The sequence below is a fragment of the Artibeus jamaicensis genome, unplaced genomic scaffold (genome assembly GCF_021234435.1).
Source record: "Artibeus jamaicensis isolate MK-2021 breed Jamaican fruit bat unplaced genomic scaffold, CSHL_Jam_final contig_233, whole genome shotgun sequence".
NCBI lineage: Eukaryota > Metazoa > Chordata > Mammalia > Chiroptera > Phyllostomidae > Artibeus > Artibeus jamaicensis.
Window position 1 is genome coordinate 29,258,408 of NW_026521486.1, and position 19,193 is coordinate 29,277,600.

General features: G+C 34.9%; 1 long non-coding RNA gene across 9 annotated transcripts in view; it reads right to left on the reverse strand.

The window, feature by feature from the left end:
* LOC119042855 (uncharacterized) overlaps positions 1-19,193 on the reverse strand; it is a 69,418-nt gene that overhangs the window by 6,158 nt on the left and 44,067 nt on the right. For 5 of the 9 annotated variants that reach the window (XR_008390903.1, XR_008390899.1, XR_008390905.1 and 2 more), the window contains 3 exons: positions 14,474-17,164; positions 12,980-13,160; positions 9,826-10,178 (listed from right to left, as the gene is read on the reverse strand). This is a non-coding gene — a long non-coding RNA (uncharacterized LOC119042855). Of the gene's footprint in view, positions 1-9,825; positions 10,179-12,979; positions 13,161-14,473; positions 17,165-19,193 lie in introns of those variants that run through there. The other 4 variants (XR_008390902.1, XR_008390900.1, XR_008390898.1 and 1 more) reach the window with 4 other exon arrangements.

Consider the following 19,193-nt stretch of genomic DNA (forward strand, 5'->3'; position numbering starts at 1 on the left):
AAAATATTTTGCCAACAGAGTATCACATATATAATTACTTATAGATCCATCCAATTATTTGTGAGTTATTTTACCTTTGACTCTAGTTCATTTGAAATTTGTGTGTTTTGCTATATAATTAGTTAATAATCCTAGTAACTGTTGCTCAATTATTTTAAATTTATTTTAATTACTATATACAATGAATGATTCCTTGACTGGTTTGAAACATAACTTTAATAATTATCAACTTATTTTGTGTGTGGCAAAACAAATGCATATTATTTCAACTGCTGGTGACAGAATTTCTTTTACTATAAAATTCTTTTTGACGAGGAACTTTCTGACAATTGGTTAGGGGTAGAAGATTATTCATTGAAAGCACAGGGCAGGATGTGTATGCTCTAAAGCAACGATTTTCAGCTGCAGACTGGTGTGCCATAATAATTTATAAAACATGCACTTTCTATCTATATAGTTAAAGGCACTGACCTCTTTTCCCTTAAATTTTCAAATTAAAAAAATCACGATAGCCTAAACAAGAATAGCCATCAGGTGCAAATACCATGTCTTGAACCATAAATATATAGGTCATATAATAAAGTTGTATCATATTTGTCACATTTCATAATAAGGTTGCATCTGATTGGTTAATTCTTGGTACCAGAAATCTTTATATACAAGTATAAAACAACTAGGATAGGTAGTTACCATTATTATTTTTTGCAAATCAATAAAAATAATACCCATTTTTCTCAGATTAGCAAAAAAAAATATTTTGGTATGCCACAGAATTTTAGTATTTTATATGTGTGATGCAATGAAAAAAAGTTGAAAATAGCTGCCATAAAGAAGGCAAAGAAGAAGGAGGAGGAGGAGGGGAGAGAGTGAGGAGGAAGGAAAGGGACAGGGGAAAGGGGAGGAGAAAAAAGAAAGAATTCCTAAAGAGCAGAGTAGTAAAAAGAAGGGGAGAGAAAATAGCAAGTAACAGAGCAAGTTCCAAGTGAAATATGAGGGTAGTTTGCCTGGTGGCTAAATGACTTTTAAGAATGGAGGTTTCTTCCATCTTTATATTCAGCAACTACTTATTCAGTGCTTATGCCAAAGCTAAAGTCAAGGGAATAAATAAAAAATTGTGACACCAATATTTAGAAAATAAAATGCTAAATAAGTTAATGACAGAATGTGGTTGCTATGAAAAGTGGGTGGAGTGCCTAGTTAAGAAAGGCATTCTAAGATATTCTCATTGCTATCACATAAAATACTGTTGTTCTCAAACTTGCATATTTTATAAATTCTAATATTTTAACCAACGAGGATAAGTTGCCTCAACCTGCCAATATGAAGTATGCAAAAGAGAAGCAGGGACTAGAAGTCTGAGTCTGAAGTGATTATGGGACATAGGCCCCTAGAACTGAAGGAACAAACAGTGACAGACTCACAACTGGATTGCAGAGAAAAGAGAATGGCCTCAGTTGGCATGGAACATTATATATTCTCTCATTTATCTTTTATCTATTCTTATATACCACTATCACACTTTATCCATTTCAGTGGCATCTGATTTATTGGTAATAGCTCTCCAGTCACTTGACTTCTTTTGAAACATTTTTTTCATTTTTCTTATTAATTTTAAATGAATTGCCATATGTTTAAAAACTTCTTTGGTTTGATTATGATGTTCATCATAAATGTGGTCTGAAAAACTAAGGGTGAAGGTTGTATGTGATACAGTTACAGGTAATACAAAATGGTAAATAAAATTTGCATTCTGTTGTTAAGGATTGGTGTTATTAACTAAACTGAAATGTTTGTGTGTGGGAACCGTGCTAAGAAAGGACAGACTGCCCGTGTGTGTGTGTGTTTGGACAGGTTTATCATATGTCAATATTTGGGTAACCCCTTACAGTAAACATATCAATTACTCCATCTGAGATATTTAAAAAGTATCTTACAAAAAAGTTGAATATGTTTATCCCAGACAGTGTATAATGTGCTTTTATTTTCTGAATGGCATAGTTTGCTTTCAGATTTCCCAACTGGTAATTTCTGATATATGTGAAGGGTAACGTTTTTGTCAGAGTACTGAACACTCTTAAGAGAATTTTTGTTGGGTTTCTTATGTTTCTGAAAAATACAATTATAGATTCTGGAAATAACTTTGTTCTTTCACTTTTATTAGATGATTCTTAAAATTTTAGAAATGTGTAATTTTTCCTATCTTACTGCACTAAATAGTAGTTCTAGAACTATACATATTTATGATTCTTTGTGTGTGTGTTTTTAAAAATATATTTTATTGATTATGCCATTACAGTTGTTCTATTTCCCCCCTTCATTCCCCTCTACCCTGCACACCCCTTCTCTATCACCCCCCCCTTTAGTTTATGGCCACATGTCTCAAGTTCTTTAAATTCTATATTTCCCCTACTATTCCTGCCCTCCTCCTATATATTTTTTATCTATGGTCTATGCTACTTATTATCTGTACCTTCTCCCCCTTTCTCCTTCTCCCACTCCCCTGTTGCTAACCCTTCATGTGATCTTCATTTCTACGGTTTGCTCTTAATCTAGCTGTCTTCTTAGTTTGCTTTTGTTTTAGGTGTGGTTGTTAATAACTGTGAGTTTGCTGTCCTTTCACTGTTCATATTTTTTAACTTCTTTTTCTTAGATAAGTCCCTTTAACATTTCATATAATAATGGCTTGGTGATGACAAACTCCCTGAACTTGATCTTATCTGAGAAGCACTTTATCTGTCCTTCCATTCTAAATGAAAGCTTTGCTGGATAGAGCAATCTTGGTTGTAGATATTTATGGTTCTAAAGTAAATGTAAAATTTACCTTAATTGATTACGTATAATTGATTTGATTATAATTGATATAATTGATTAAGTGATTGAGTATTAGTTTCTCATTCTGGTAAGAAAAACTTACTGCATTATTTATAAATAATACCATAAGGTTAGATAATAAGCAATATCAAATGTAGACACTTTTATCCTGACTCATTGATTTAATTACTTTTATAGATTTCCTAATGTTACATCATGGGCAAACCGTCCCACCACTCAGGAGAAATGGTTGTAATTTGATCCAAGATGCCTCTTTCCAATTCATGCATTTTGTTCCAAATTGATCAGAAATGTTTCAACATGTATTTGATATGCTTCCCCAACTTATAACCTGATTCAGGATTTTCTTAGTACATTCTTTCAGTTTTCAGAGTGGAGAAATAGAAGTAAGAAAATTCTGTATCTTAACTCAAGTCAGTTTTCCATACAGAATCTGAACTTCAATACTTTTTTCATAAGACACTCACATCAGAGATGTGAAAAAAAGTTATAAAAAATAAAATTTTTAAAAATGGTCATATACTTATCACTATAATTTCTTGAAATTAATCAAAATGGTTAGAATTTAGAAAAACTAGAATCTAGACATTTTAGGGGGTGGGGTTTCAGTGCCTCCAAGTCACGGTCATGGACATGTCTGCACTATTTCTATCAATACATTTCCCATTACATTTTATGCCAGTGACTAAAGTACTTTTATAGGAAGAGGAAGCATAAAATTATATAGAATCATTGTAAGAAGAATCATGATAGGAAGAGGAAGCGTAAAATGTCCTTTTAAACATTTTTTAAATTTTTACGTATTGTGTCACCACTTCTTCAACTGTTTCATATACACAGGAAAATGAAACGATTCAGTGACTGACTATCAAAAAGAATAAATGCTTCTGTGGCTGTGTGTTTTCTAAGAGCAATTATTTTTAAGGGTAATAAACACTATTACAAATATTTTTTTCTGTATACTTCCTTGCATTTCTCATCTACAGGTTATTCTGAGCTTGTTACATGAAATTTTGGCTTCTTTTAAGAAATTCCCTAGTGGTAACTACACGAACCAAATAAGAATTCTGTTTTAACTGCAAACAAAGCTAAATTAACATAGACTTAGTCACAAGGAGAACTTAATAACTTTTAACATCTGTTTGTTTAATCATCCTTAGCTTCCTAAGCATTGAGCTAATAATTATTCTTCATTATTCTTGCATTTACATATATTTTGAGGGACTTTGAAAACAGTAAGTAGATAATTCAGAGGGTCACAAGACAGTATTAAAATATAATGTTTTAAATGTTGCCATTAAAATTCTATTTAAATCTGAGTTGCTTACATTCATAAAATGACTTAATAAACATAAAATTTTAGCAGATGGCTTGATACATAGTAAATGCCCAATAAATGCAGCAATTATAAATAATTTAAAATAAAAACTAATACTCTATTGTCCCTGGATATGTGTTTATAATCATCTACAGTTTCCCGTTTGTTGTTGCCCTAATAAAGTTCGAAAGTATTTAAATATAAAATATCTTACTGGAAGACATAGACTCAACAGATGTTAAAAGTAATTAAATAGTTAATGCAATAAATCATGCTGTCTTTAATCATATTGATAAACTATGTGGTATTATTGATTAGTCTTTTCTCTTTATTGGCCTTAAATCATTTATCCAACTAGGGTAATATTATTTATCAATTCATTCTTCCAAAATTTACTGAGTGATCCCAATACGACAGTGTTCAGTCTGAGTGATATGAGACTGTATCTGAACTTGCTTTTTCTTAACTATGAGTGTCCATCCAAATAACCTGATTTTCTTTTACTATTTGTCTATGCCTCTCTCTTCATTTCTTTCTCTTTCTTTCTCACCCTTTTTCCTCTAAACCTTCTTTTCAGGATATAATCTATAAACTCTGAATTTGCCCAGAGTTCTTGAACTATAAATTAGGACCATATATATGATAAATTAAATGATGTAGAAATTATTCTGATTAGAAGTCTTAACAGATGAACAGTTTATTACAATCCAGTGCATATCCTTCTCACTTTCTTTTTCTCTTCCTCCACCTACATATGGGCCATGCAAAAGGGCCATTTCTCTTGTTCATTCTATCCATCTTGTATGTTGCTCATTAAAAAAATCTGGTAGACACAGACACCAGTATGGTGATTACCAGAGGAATAGGAGGGGCTTCATGTAGTAAAGGGCAAAGGGCATATAAATGGCAATAGAAGAGACTTGACTTGCGGTGGTGAACACAGAATGCAATATACAGGTGATGTATTATAGAATTATAACTTGAAACCTATATTATTTTATTAACCAATCAAATTTTTTAAATTTTATTTATTTTTATTTTTAGAGAGAAGGGAAGGGAAGGAGAGAGGGAGAGAAACATCAATGTGTGGTTGTGTCTCTCACATACCCCACTGGGGACCGGGCCCACAACCCAGGCATGTGCCCTGACTGAGAATTGAACCAGCAACCCTTTGGTTTGCAGGCCCGTGCTCAATCCACTGAGCCACACCAGCCAAGGCCCAATCAATATTTTAAAGACCAAGAAGAAAAAAGTTACATTTATACCCAGTATTGTTCACACACAAAAAGTATTTTGTCACTTAGATAAAAGCAAGCCACTTGACGCACAGCTGGTTTTCAGGATAATTTCTTTTGTGATGTGTCGCAGACACGTAATGCCACACATAGCACTGCTGAGTTTTTCACGGAAGTGAATCATTCGCAGATGAACTTGTTTTACAACATGTACATGGAAAGACACCATCTCATTTAGAGAGGTGTCTAACATCAAAGTCCACTGAAAATGTGCCTGGAGTCGGTAGGTATTTTAAATTGGGTGTCATATCCTTGATTTATTTTTGTGTATATTGTAAACCATAGTTTTTTTTATGACTATTGACATTTTCAATGTTTACCACACTAAATGGTAGACCTTTACTTTAATGGTTTCCTTCTCTTTTCAATTCCCATATACTAATTAAAATTTTTAGTGAAAAAAAGTATAACCAAGCTGCACTTTTTGTTTGGTGTGCATGCTTATTGTATTATTTTTAATATATGCCACATCACTTAGACACCATGAACCTCCATTTCTGAAAATTAGCTGGCTGGTTTTAATTCCACATCCTTGCACCATTTTCAAGAGATCTGACTTTATCATCTTGTTTTAGATTATGTTTATTAAAAAATTTCAAATTTATTGCCACTTATTAAATGTTAGCATAGATTTTTTCCTTCTTTAAAAACATTTATTTGTTTTTAAAATTATAAGTAACATACAACAGTATGTTAGTTTTAGGTGTACAACATAACAATTCAATGTTTATATTATATATATATTTATATGTTAAAAATGATCAGCATGGTAAGTCTAGTAACCATATGTCACCATACAAATTACTATGATGTTATTTACTACAGTCCTTAGGTTGCACATATCTCTCTGTGATTTATTTTGAAACTGAAAATCTGTAGCACTTAATCCCCTCCACCATCTCTGCCTAACCCTAACCCCCTCACCTCTACCTGGCAGCCAGCAATTCCTTCTATGTATCTATGAGTTCATTTCTGTTTTGTTTCTTCATTAGTTTTGTTTTTTGTTTTTTAGATTCCACATATAAGTCAAATGATATGATGTTTATCTTTATCTATCTGACATATTTCATTCAAAATATCCGCTAAGATCATCCATGTTGTCACAAATGGCAAGATTTTATTTTCATGGCTAATAATCCAGTGTGTATACATACACACATATACACATATATATGTACACTTAGGCAAAGGCAACAAGTGTGTGTGTATACATACACATACTCATATATGTGTGTGATCTGTCCAGAAAGTATATAGCCATGTAATATGAAAAAAAGACATTTACTGAAGATACCAGATACAAGAAACATCATACATAGGACAATGACACTTCAGTTCCCTTCAAAGTATGCACCTTGGGACCTCACACAGTTCTCCTGAACACCATCAACTGCCCCATCGTATTTTCCTGAATCTCATCAATGGTCTGAAATCTCTTCCCTTTCAAAAGTGATTTTAGCTTTTGGAAAAAAAACAGCAGTCTTGGGACACCAAATATGAGCTGTAGGGGGGCTGAGTCACATGGGTCATTTGATGCATCATCAAAACACTCTACATGAGACATGATGCATGAGCAGGCATGTCATTGTGATGAAGCTGCCCATCACCAGCTGCCCATAGCTGATGCAGATTCGTTGCTCTACTCATCCAGTCACTTTGAATGTGATGACCACACAGTACACATGCTTACTCAATCATATCTACCACCCCCAGTCACTAGTACAATGAAGTTGTCATTGTTCACATATGCACATTATTGTCCATTCTCCTTGGGTGCCAGGTTACATAGATGTCACGCAAACTGTTCTCATTATATTAACAATGCCTGGACTTTTTCCAGATATATAAATATATCTCACATCTCTATTTATTAATCTATTGTTGGACATCTAGGTTGCTTCAATATCTTGGCTGTTGTAAATAATGCTGCAATGAACATAGGAATTCATTTCTTTTCAAATTAGTGTTTTTGTTTTCCTCAGGAAAAATACCCAGAAGTGGCATTGCTGGGTTTTATGCTAACTCTATTTTTAATTTTCTGAAGAACCCCCATGTTATTTTCCATAGTGGCTGAGCCAGTTTACAATACCACCTACAGCACATGAGGGTTCCTTTTTCTCCATATCCTCACCAACACTTTATTGTCTTATAGATAACATGATTTTAGTAGTTGCAAGGTGATATCTCATTGAGGTTCTGCTTGGCATTTCCCTAATGATTACAGATGCTGAGCATCATTTCATGTGTCTGTTGGCCCATCTGTATGTCTTCTTTGGAGGAAATATGTTCTAAAATCCTCTGTTCCTATTATTTGTTTGTTATTATTGTTGTTGCTGATGTTGAGTTTTATTAATTTCTTACACATTTTGCATATTAACCCCTTATCAGATACATAATTTGCAAATGTCTTCTCTCATTCAATAGGCTACATTTTTATTTTGCTGATGATTTTCTTCAGTGTGCAAAAGATTTTTAGTTTAATATACTGTAGGCCTACTTGTTTATATTTCTGGTTGTTGCCTTTGCCCAAGTATACATATGCAAAAAATATTGCTAAGACCAATGTCACAGTTTATTGCCTATGTTTTCTTCTAATTATTTTATTTTTAATATTTTATAAATCCATTTTTATTGTTATTCTATTATAGATGTTTCCATTTCCCCCCTCTGTTCTCTTCCTAACCACTCCCTGCTCCCACAGTCGTTCCCCACACCATTGAACATGTCCACAGGTCCTTCATACATGTCTTATATCTAAGTTTTAATACATTTTGAGCTTATTGGGTATATGCTGTAAGAATGTGACTAGTTTCAATATTTTGCATTTATCTGTCAAGTTTGCATAATTTTATATATAAGTGAAACAATTTTCAGCTTAATGTCTTAATGTATTTGGGGGAAAACTACATAGACAAAGAGGAGCAATAAAATCAAGTAATGTTTCTGCTAAAAGTTTAACCTGATTACCATGATTTTTCATTTTAGAAATTGAGGTTTGGGTGAAAAATAATTATGTTTACTATATCTATCATATTGTATCATCTTAGTCTAATAAAATACTATGCAAAAGCATAAGTTGTTTTGAAACTCGTAGGAAAGAGGCATTTTACAGTTAAAAATTAAAATGTTTATTCCTAATTATTTAATAATTAATAATCTGACACTGCTAAGACAAAAATATATAGAACTTTAGAAATCTTAGTATATAAACACTAATATCTTTAATACAAGTTTAAATAAGCATATATTGTATGTTTATTTAATTTTATTAATAAATGCAAGCATAATGTTCATTTATGGTTCACAAAAAGGTGGTTACTACTTTTGTATGTTTAGAATAAAATCACTTCATATAAGCTATAAAAGTTTTTAGATAAGTAAAAATGCATGAACTATGTGTAACAATAAAATAAATTGGGTACTAATGAGTATTGGAAGCAATCAAATAGTCTAAGAGACTAAAATGGAACTATAATGACAAAGATGGATTGAGAATATTGATGAGGGAAAAGCACAAGTAGAAATTAGATAAGAAAAGCAAACTGTCATAGGACTAATCAAGTAGAAGTATCAGATTTAAAAAGTTCAATAGGGTGTAATCACCATGAAAGAACATAGAATATATGTGTTACATTTGTGCATTCTAAATTTAAAGATACTGGTGCAAAGTTTAGAAACACTGAATGCATATGCAAAATGTAGTCATGATTGAAAGAATTCAATCAACCACATTCTACGACATTTGTTCTATTTTAAGAACTGCTTATGAGAGATACATGGTAAGCAAAAAGTATGGAGGATATATATGAGAATAACTATTTAGAAAAGAATTTATGCAAATAGGTATCAAGATTAAACCATGTCCTGAAAGCCTTTTCTGTGTCAAATACAAAGTCAGATTACTAACATGGCTTAAAATCTGCCACCCTGATAGCAATTTCCCATACACATCTTATTACCATGATAGAACCAGGAAACGCGGGCCGACCGAAGTTAAAGTGTGTTCGGCATGATCATAAGGACACTGTTCATCTATGTTGATAACCTCACCCTTTCCAGTCTCCTCTAGAAAAACAAGGGAACTAATGACTGCTATCATTTGTACTATCTTGTCCAGGTCACATTTCTTTTTAAATAATATTCACATTTGGTAAATATTTTGCAAAATATTTTAAATCTGGTAGCTGAGTGTTTAATTCCCCTCTGGAATAGTCCAACATTTATATTATTAAGACTTTACGATGATTGTAATTGCCATTTTTTTCAATTTCTGCTTAATAAAAAATTATTTGAATAGTTTAATGTACAATAGTATAAGTGATTTATTCTTATATCATAAGGAAGAAAGTTAAAAAAGAAAAAAAACATAGGACCCAATGATTAAATGATTGTCAGGCAAGACTTCTCCAGTGGTGGTTCTTAAAGCCAAATAATACTTTGTTTTCTATGTAATGCAGCTGTAGCATATAGCAGACTAGTTGTAAAAGGACCATCCTAAAATCTGAAGACGCGTAAGATGTAGTTGGAGAAAAAATGCGTACGTGCAAACTAGGGAAGCCTGAGAACGCGATGGCACGAACCCTGGAATTTGTTGCTGGAACTGCAGTGAACGCGGTGACGGAGACAGTGCAAGGGCCTGCGCTCGAACATTGTCCCAAAAAGCTTCCTGGAGTTCGCACTTGAAATGACTGGCTTTAATTATCCGAAAGAGAGAGTGAAAATTGCGAAGTTTCCTGAAAAATGAGGAACAAAAGTAAACACACTGGGCCATGAAGCAGCTTGGAATGCCTGAGCACAAGATATTTTGTGCTGTAGAAAAGGAGGAAAATGAGAGAAGTTGTGCAAAACGGGACTGGACCGCCTGGGAAGCCCTGACCTGCTTCAGCGCGCTGTGTATGCCCTGGAGGAGTTTAGAATTTAGAATGATTTGGAGAGGTAGGAATCCATTTTAAACATGGGAATCTTTGCTTACATTTATTTTTTAGCTTCACAATTTCAGCATAGCTGCAGAAAATGAAGTTAGCGCTTTGTTTTCCAATGACCTAACAGGTTTAGAATTACCCAGCTTACTTCATTGACGCAACTACAACATCAAATGAAATATACTAAAAAGTAATTATTTTAAAATGTTGCTAATTGAATGAAAGCAATAGCTTCAAAACAGAAGAAGGAAGGGATCCCAGAGGTAAACAAGTTCCTATGCCACCTTAAACCCTGAAAGCAGTTGTCCAACAAGTGGGCCCTGAGCTGCTGCCTATACCACATGGAGGCACACAGGACAGGACAGAAGGACTGGACTTGCACTTCTGTGTACGATGGAGGCACTGGAATTTAACTAACCCAACCCTCAATAAGAATTAGAAAAGCAGAGGTGGGATGGAAAGTGTCTGATGGCCCCGAAGGCAACAGCACAGTCAGGAAATTGAGGGACAGGGACCGTCGATACAGAGGAAATCCACAGTGAGGGCTGCACATTGACCCAGATTTGTCCCTGAGACCACTTTCCAGTTTGTTGCATTATAGTGACATAGGGCCTGAACTGAAAGTGGTCTTGCTATGTAGGAAGACACCGGGTGGAGAATCACAGTTGCCAGGAGACTTAGATTGGAGAGCAAAATCCCTGGCAAAGGACCAAAAGCGTGACATTTGGGGAAAACACTAAGTACTTGTATTTAACCAATGCCTGAAAATGGAAGAGAGGCACAGCTGGACACCACAAGGGGATTGGATGTAGCTCTAGTGGGAGCCAGACATGTTGCCTACCACCAGCAGCTCATCGCACATTTCATTTCCTGCAGACCTCATTTGGACCTTGTGGAAGATTGTCAAGTCATTTTTAAGAGTTTTCTACCAGGGAAAATATGTTCAGCCTGAAGCAGAGTACCATTGGCAGATGTCAAGTGATGAAAGTGGAACATGGAATTGTGGAAAGTACCTACAATACTCATAGATACCTATCCAAAAATTATAATTTTTTCTGAAACAGAAATAAAAAGCAAGGATTCCACAAAGTAAGACAGCTATAAAGTTTGCTGAGTTTCTAAGATAAAGATTATAGAGTGAGCAGGATCACAGGAAAGTATTATCACACATTTTAAACTTACCAAGTACAGAATTTTAAGTTTATGGAAGGCCAAATAAACTGACTACAGCTAGTGAGCTCATCTCCATGTTATGAGGAGTTTCTCTTTTATCTTCCTATTGGAAAAGTATATCGTAGTTGTAGCTCGCAGACCTGCAGCACGATCTTATTCAGACCTTGCAAGGTCCGTTTTCTTAGCTAAGCTACCAAAAACGCAGGAACATAATTCTACTTTCTCTTCTACTTTTTGAAGTCAGGTGTAGACTGCCTAGCTATCCTGCCTGGCTAAAAAATTAACTAGACAGGTTTCTATTTAACAATTATAACTTTATTAGCCGAAGTCTTCACTGTCATTAGCAGATTATAATTTCATTCCTTGAAAAGGCAGTTTACCCTTAAGAATAGTTTTGAGAGAACAATTCAATGGTTCCTTCTTAAGAGGTCTAGGATTTTCCTTTACTAAGAAATGTCAAACTTTGTCTCAAATATAAATGATCTCATAGAGAACTGTGCTCTGCCTAATTAAAACTCACTTGTACTACCACAAAGTATACTCACTGTTTTCACTTTGATTTTGCATTTCAGTTATCATAGTAAAGATATACACAAACAGCGTGTAGAAACATTACAGCCTTTTAAGCTAACAGGGAATACATAACGATCGACTTGGTTTTGCTGAAAAACAGACACTTTGCCTAACATAATTGACTCCAGTCCAGAACTTCCTACCAACCAACTCTCTTTTAACCTCACTTTTGGGTCTAGTTGTCAGAAAAATAACATATTGCAAATTTGGTCTTATCATCTAGCTGCTTTAAATTACATTTGGATCAATATGAAGAAAATTGCAAAAAACAAAGACAGAACAAGTTGGCCTATGATGACAATAAAGATGGTTTCAGTGTGTTGATTTATATTATTTAAAAAATTTGTGATCGCTTAATTAAGTTGCCTTATCTTGTGCCTTAAATTCTTAAAAAGACAACCAAATTAATCCAGCCAGATAATCACCTCAGAATTTTAAAAGTGTATTGATTTTTTTTCTTCTAAAATCTCCTCAATAAGATCTGTCTCTAGAGGATTCTACAAAAGGGCAGAGACGTCTCTGCAGCCTTGGTCCCTTCAAACACTCGGCCGTGTAATGACTCATTGTACTTATCAATGTTCCTGATTAAGCTCTCTTTTTTTATTCTGTAATTTAATTTATATAATTACGTTTCACACAGAATTTTCTCATTTCTGCTTCCTGATTCACACATCATTAAATATTCATTTATGCAGTTGATAGCCTCTTATTAACATCAAGTATGTTTTCTCTGTTTGGCCTTTCGTAATCACCTATTAATGGATATTTTCTTGCAAATTGACAGAAACAATTTTTTACATGTAAGATATCTATCTAAATTCAAAAAATGGAATTTATTTATTCAAAAATTGTGTATTTATTCTTACATGTTTAAACTTCAGTCGCCTTCAAAATACTCTCCATTGGATGCGATACACCTATTGAGGTGTTTCCACTCCTCAAAACAGTTTTTGAACTTGTCGATTTTGATGCCTTTTAGTGATTCTGCCATTTTTTGTTTCACCTCTTCCACATCCGGAAAACGTTCTTTTTGAGAATTTTTTTCATCTGGAGAAAAAACAACAAAAAGTCACTCAGGGTACGATCGGGTGATTAGGGAGGATGGGACAGAGGATCCGGCACGAGAGTCGTGCCATTTTTTGGTCAAAAACTGCTGAACACTCAGCGTGGCGTGGGCAGGTGTGCATGTAAATCACCAATCATGAAAAGGACAAAAGCATTGAAAGAGCCTTCACAAAAATTCACTGAAGCCAAAGGCAGCCTCTCACAACAAGGTCAACTGGTGCACTGATACCAATGGGTTCCTAGAACACTCACCTAGCAGGTAGGGGTGGTGGGAAGTCTGTACTACAAGGGGCTCACCCTCCAGAAGATAATTCCAGGGCTTTTCCAGGGGGGGTCCCCTCATATAATATGTGAAATAATTTATCTTAATATCATTGAGAAATAAGTATTACTAAAGTATAATACTAAAAATTCATTACATCCCTGTAATGTTGCCCAGATCTTGTAGAAGACGTAATATTGAAGCAGCTCTTTGCTTACTAGGGTATTAGCTAAGTTTTCTCACAGCATAGTTTGCTACTTTAGATCAGAAGATACACAACTGAGTGTTAACATATAATTTTACACTGAAGCACAAGTTGTGATAGATATGAAATACCAATGTGAATTACTGTACTGAAATAGAATCTTTCGAAAGATAATTAGGAGAACTGCTTCTAGGATTCTTCAACCTGCTTATGTACTTGAGAATATAATAAAATAATCAAGTGGAATCTTCTCAAAGAAATGTTCTTTGATTGGGACTTTTGCCTCACCATGAGCTCTCTTGAAGGGCAGGCATGGGGTCCTTGTTTCACTTCAAGTCAACAGAGCAAAGGTGTCAAACTCATTTTCACCGGGGGCCACATCCGCCTCACAGTTGCCTGAAATTATTAGGCAACTCACAAAGGGCTGAAATAATTTTAGGACTGTATACAGGTAGCTACTCCTTAACTGTTAAGGAGTTGAAGTTACATTTGGCCCTTTGAAGGCAACCACGAGGCTGATGTGGCCCCTGGTGAAAATGAGCTTGACAGCCCTGCAGTACAGGAAGTCCTCTATGGAATGGATCCGTTGGAAATGAATTGCCCAAGATTTGCAGACTGAGTGTGACTAATGTTTCAGAAAGCAAAAGTGGCCTTTGAACTGAGGTATGACTCGTACTTCGAAAATCTAGAGACCAAGAAACTTGCTGATGAACTGTTTTGAGTCTAAGCATTAAGACTGTGAAGATCCAAAGAGTGCCACTGAAATAGGGTTTCACCCTGTTTTCAGACACAAGTTGCACAACTATTTCCCAGGAATGAGAGTCTCACCAAACTGGATCCAGAAGGAAGCTGGAAGTACAATTCCTGATATCCTGAGAGTCACAAGCAGTCATCCATATGAACTTCAGGGAACTTCAGGGAAGAAGGACTCAGCAAAAAATCCTCTACTGAGCCCTGTAGAGAGTTAGCTTTAGCCAGCTGCCAAGGTGGGAAACTAGGGAAGGGTCCCCAGGCAGAGATTACCCACTCTCCTTACCTTCCACCCTCCCTCTGCCCTGAACATGATAAAAGGCAATATTGGAGCTAGTGATGGAGAACTTGAAACATCTCAGTAAAGGACAAGACAAATCAAGTTTGATGTTTTTATTTTTGACATTCCAATTACTAAATTACGACAGCATTTGCAAATTAAAATGTCTTGAAACTTACCTATAAGAAAACACACAAAAAGGGAACCCACCAAAGTTTTCATACAAAGCTAAGAAATACTTACCCCAACTGAATGCATTTTAAAGGGATGATGGCGGGAGGAAAAAGGAGGGAGATGCTATTACATTGTGAGCTCTGCTCATTCAGCATGATCATAATTTTAAAACACTTTATAGGTTTGAAAATATATTGCTGTTTATTAAAATAATCTATTTCTAAACTATAATACTAAAATATTAATTATTTATTTACATTTTTAAGTTCCAAAAAATTTTAGTTAAACATCATTTTAATAAATGTCAGGGCTTGGAATTAACTGGAGTTTCAAAACAGAACAGACAATATTAACTTTCTGTTCTTAATTATTTTGATTCAAGCAATTATAAGCATCTTAGAAGGAAGACTGTGTCAAACATATTCACACCTCCCCCAACTAAGACTAGCGTGATACCTGACAAAATATATCCCCCTTAAATGTTTGAGGCCTGATTTAACTGGGGGAAGCAACCTGTTAATTTCAAATAATCAAATATTCTAATTAATAAAAGCTAATATTTCTAGTTTCTCTAGTTACTATGAAAGAGGTTGTTGTTCTCTCCAATATCAGAAGAGAAAAGTTGGGGCTCAGACAGTTTAGTTTCTCCCAAATTCACCCTGCTAGCAACACAGGTCATTCTGACTGCCTCCAAAGGCTGTCTCCACTCTGTGTGCTTCTGTGTATCACCCACAGTGAGCCAGGTTTATTTGCTTACAAACCAAGATATTTTCTAAATATGATTAATTAAAACAAAATCAAGTTATCAGTATGTTATCCAAATGAGGTGACATTACAAAATATTTGTTATAAAGGAAACAAAACACTAAAATCTCTTACACACTAAAAGAGGACATACTAATTTGGTTGTTTGAAACAAAAACAAGTTCTGATTTCTATGGTTTGATACAAAAACAGGGAATTTCTGGAACTGATTTGTCTTCAGATAGTTACCAAAGGTAGAAAGCATCCACTCATTACACCTGCATTCATTGGTCCCTTATTTGTTTGCTGGCCTGACTCTGTGCCCAGCAGTGTCCTAGGCCATAGGCTCTGGAGATTCATCTGTGAACAAAACAGTGTCTCTACTCTTGCAGGGCCCACTTATAAGGAAGAAGCAGACAATAACTGCAAATAAATAACTTTTAGGTAGTATGAAACTTACTGAAAGCCATCTGTGTAATAAGTATCTTTTAAAATAAAATCATTTTAAAATGTGTTTTGAAGCAATTAGTTATAGAAAGATTGAAACCAAAGTGCTTGTGTTGAGGCTAAATGCATTTCACCCTGATTGAAACAAGTAGGACAATAGTAGTGGTACTTTCATATTATCAGTAAATATAAAAACACCCTTAAATACTGTTAGCAGCAATATCTGAAAACACCACAAGATGGTGACCTTACTCTATAAAAAACAAATCTTTGCTTCAACTACTACAAATATTCTTCACTTTTCTAAAGTAAAAACTAAAGGTTTTTGTTTTTTACTGTTTCGAAAGTGAAGATGGGAATTCAAGAACATATAACAGTTGAAATTACATTGAGCGATTTTCCAAGTTAATCTTTTAAAAATCTACTAGATATTTTTATACAGCAGTATAAATACATGAATCCACCACAGCTTTGGCAAACAATGAGGTTTCACTCTCAGATTTTTTGCCTAAAATTAGTGCCTTGTCTGTTACATTCATATACAATATATTTTTCTAGCTTCTTAGACTTCCGTTGCCTGTCCTTGAATACAAATCGCAAAATGGTTTTATGTCAAAATAACTTTAAACTGTTATTAAATCTCAAGAGAGATTTAATAGTTGGCTTTAAATTGCAGTAAAGAGATCACTTGTTTCACAGCAGTCATCTATAAGCATTAACAACTAAGAATTTGAAACTAGTTAAATATTCTAAAGTAATCATACACATCTTCCCAACACATCGAGTTCTATCTTTTTACTGTTTATCAGATGGACTTATGGTCAACTCCACTCCCTATTCACTACTTACATTCTCCCCCGAGTCGTGTGAGAGACCCTGCCCAGTGGTCCTATGTCAGGGTCTGACAGTGAGAGCCTGTCACTCAGCATCTGAAAGTCAGAAGAAAAAAAGAAGCCCCTATTCATGACGGTGGTTTCAAGGACGCACATGGGCAAGCAGCAGACACGAGGTTTGCAGTGATTTCCAAAATGAATTCCTGTCCATCATCCATTGCAGTGCTGTGGACACGTGGGACCAGCAGGTTTTCCTGATATTGTTTGAGATGATAACATCGACGTGCGCTTCTGCAAATTAAACATTTGGAGGATCAGATTATTGACTGCAATGTCATCTGTTAGCATCTAGCTGCATTTTCTCTAAACTTTATTCATCAGTCCATTTCAATGAATGGTAAGCCTCTAACATCTCTATTGAAATCAGTATCTCTTGGAATACATACAGTGGCATATGGTTTCCTGATTTAACCTAGAATGGTACTGCAATCAATAGAAGTGGAGTTCTTTTGGTGTCACAAGGAAAAGAGTTTCCTAAGACCCACATGGGAGGATGGGGTTCTATGGTAAATTTTATTGATGTTGTAAAATGAAAGGGTTTCCCTCCTGTCTTCCTAACATCCCATCTCTCTCCATACTACCATGGAAAAATCAGGGCCAGAAATACAATGAACATCCAGAGATCCTGTGCAGTGCCAAAGCTAGTCCAGTCCAGTCTTTCTCATCAATCAACTAGTTTAGCTTGCATCCCAGCTGCAATCCTTTGCGTTGCTGAATACTAAAATTTAGTATTCAGGCTCTCACCTGGAGTCTGCTTGTGGAGTCCACATGTCCTCATGGCTGCTAAGGACACATGGCTAAGGAGAGAAGACACGTAATTGCATGGGACAAGTGCAGGTCACAAGAAAGAGAGAGAGAGAGAGAACTTCTTTGTTCCTCTTGGATTATATTAATTTAGGCTTGGAACAGACCAGAAGCTTTTTCAAAAGAATCAATGAACATTTCAAGTTTTTGCAGGCTTTTGATTTGTCCACCCCCTAGTGACTCTGACAGGTCTCTTTGGTCAAGCACTTCCTCTCGTGCCCACAACAATCTGATTTTGAGGGAGAAAAGCAGAAGTGTTCATTCCCGGCCCTGTTCTGTAACACTTGTTCTTTTCATTTCACCCTCTGAGCACTCCTTTATTTTCTATGTCCTAAGCCACTTCCAAAAAGCAACGCTTGTTTCCAGTAGAAATTTCGGAAACCTAAGGCCATTGCACATTTCAAAGAACCTCATTCTCTTAATTCAGGCTGGTTGTACTTCAGTAGTGTAATCCTCTCACTTAATTGGTGTTTGGTCCATTATATTCTAATTAACTAAATGTTGCTAATGTGCCAATAACAACACCTACAATTATCTTCAAGACCAGGCTTTGTCTGAAAATACTAAGCTTTCTTTAGGGAGCCAAACAGTCTTTTCACTCTGAGCCATTAGCTGCAATGAACATATTTCCCGGGACCACCTTGATTCACTTAGAATTTGTACTGTAAAGGGCTTTACGAACACAGTTTGAATTGGATTTTGCTTGTGTGTTGCATTTTAACTAGTCTTTTCTACTCAGAGCATTTGTATATGCATCTTGCACTGTTGGATATTAGAAGGAGTTGTATCTTTCAGCACTACAAGGACATATTTAATAAGTTGCATTTTCTACTATATGATGCTGGCATATGAGACTATGGTTGAAGCATTTATTTTTATCAAATATATATATGCATACATATATTTCTGAAATATATCTGAAGATATATTTCATATATCTCTGAGAAAAGTCAGAGGAAAAAAGAGTTGTCAAAGGTAAAGCGTGATGGACTCTACAATAATGTGAAGATGTCAAGAAGCCAGGATAAGATCAAAGACAATTATATCAGCTGATCTGTGTGAAGTACACCTAAGAGTATGAAGACTAATTATTATTGAAACTGATATATCCCTGCTTGTTTAATATGTATAAGTATGCATATTCCCATATACATGAGTGTGTACAACTGTCCTATGTTTATATAGCTATGTGTGACAGTTTGTCTATTGATTCTATATCTATATATTTGAGTTATGTTTTAACTAAAATAAACTCAAGTGGCATTATTGAAAGAAATTGTATTCAAGTTATTTTTATACTACCTCCCATATTTCACGTAGGTAACACTGGGCCAGATATGAAATAGAAGTGTTAAATAAGTGAAGGGTCATTTTTTAAAATTCTAATATGTATCACAATTATATTGAATTGAATGTGGGGGCAATTTTGTCCTCAAGTCCCTCCATCCACCACAGA